Here is a 1,441-nt window from a genome sequence, read left to right as displayed (position 1 = left end):
TTTTTCTAACCCAAGTACTGCCCAGAGGAAGTTTCGTGGACTTTTATAACAAGGCTAACTTTTTTTTTTGGTTAATGAATCGAGGGGGTTTCATCATCATCATAGGCAGTCCCTCGGAATCGAGGGGGTTTAAGGGGAGGGGGATGTCTAAACCCGCCCACCGGCGCAGACTGAGCGCAAATCCACGCTTCCTTGGAAATCAGTTATCTTAATACCTAGAGTGAGCCTGACATTTCGGGACAGCATTCCCCATATACGCTATATTTCAGAAGACTGGAGCATTTACATTTCAGCACTGGCCATATTGATTCCATCCTTATAAATACAGCTACTAGGCAAGATATATGTGTCTTGCGCCGAAATATAACACTCACGGGGAATTTTAAAAGTACTTGTAGACCATGTAGCTCTTTCAAAGAGCCGACACAGGCACGATGGGCCGAATAGCCTCCGTCTGTGCTTTATCATGCTATGTTGGGCTTCCGTGGATGCATAGGGGTCATGTAACTGCAGTGTATGCCTCTGTATATATCACACATATAGCATTTTACAGTACAGAAGGAGGCCATTCGGCCCATCGTATCTGTGCCAGCTCTTTGAAAGAGCTATTCAATTAATCCCACTCCCCCCTCGCTTCTTTCCCACAACCCTGCAAATCGTCTCATCTTTCAGCATTCTGTGCTTGATATTCATGCAACGGACTTCAATAGTTGCAGCGTTTTACTTGTGTTTATAAGTGTGCATTGTCTTATCTGGGTGTGGTTAACAAGAACGACTCTATAAAGAGACAATGGAACTTGGAATAGCGGAGTCCAGGTTCATTCACACCGGTCTCTGTCGTGTGTTGAACATTGGCCCTACAATGATCAACAGAGGGCGCCGCCGGCGGTCTTTCGGAAGTAAACGGCGGACCAGGGCAGGAAGCAATGTACAAGAAATCCCTTCACAAACACAAAGTTGTCAAATCGAATTAACTTTTTAAAAAATTTCAAAATATACTTTATTCATATAAAAATGTGCACAATATATTGGAAGACAGTTCAGTACATTTGGATGCGGTCAGCAATTCCATACAATACATTTGGATGCTAACAGCAGTTCCATTCAATAGATTTGCTTGCTTTACATTTCGAGGTACATTTCAGTACAATCCAGGATACATTGTAATACAGTCATCATATTACTTTACTAGTGGCACTATATGGTACAGGGAATGGGTGAGTGAACAGTTACATTTCTTTGCAGCATACATTACTAAACAGAACTTGCATTATACATGGCACTACTTAGGTTTTTCAGATCACGGTGCTCTATGTGTACAAAAAATTTACAAGTACAGCCTGAGGGGAGTTTTATACTGATTCCAGCCTCTGGGTTTATCGTGGCAGAAGGGCTTTAAACTGTGGCTCTTCGCCACCGTGCCTTTGCGGTGACTGCACCT

The sequence above is a fragment of the Pristiophorus japonicus genome, chromosome 1 (genome assembly GCF_044704955.1).
Source record: "Pristiophorus japonicus isolate sPriJap1 chromosome 1, sPriJap1.hap1, whole genome shotgun sequence".
NCBI lineage: Eukaryota > Metazoa > Chordata > Chondrichthyes > Pristiophoridae > Pristiophorus > Pristiophorus japonicus.
Note: the sequence above shows the minus strand (reverse complement) of the source record.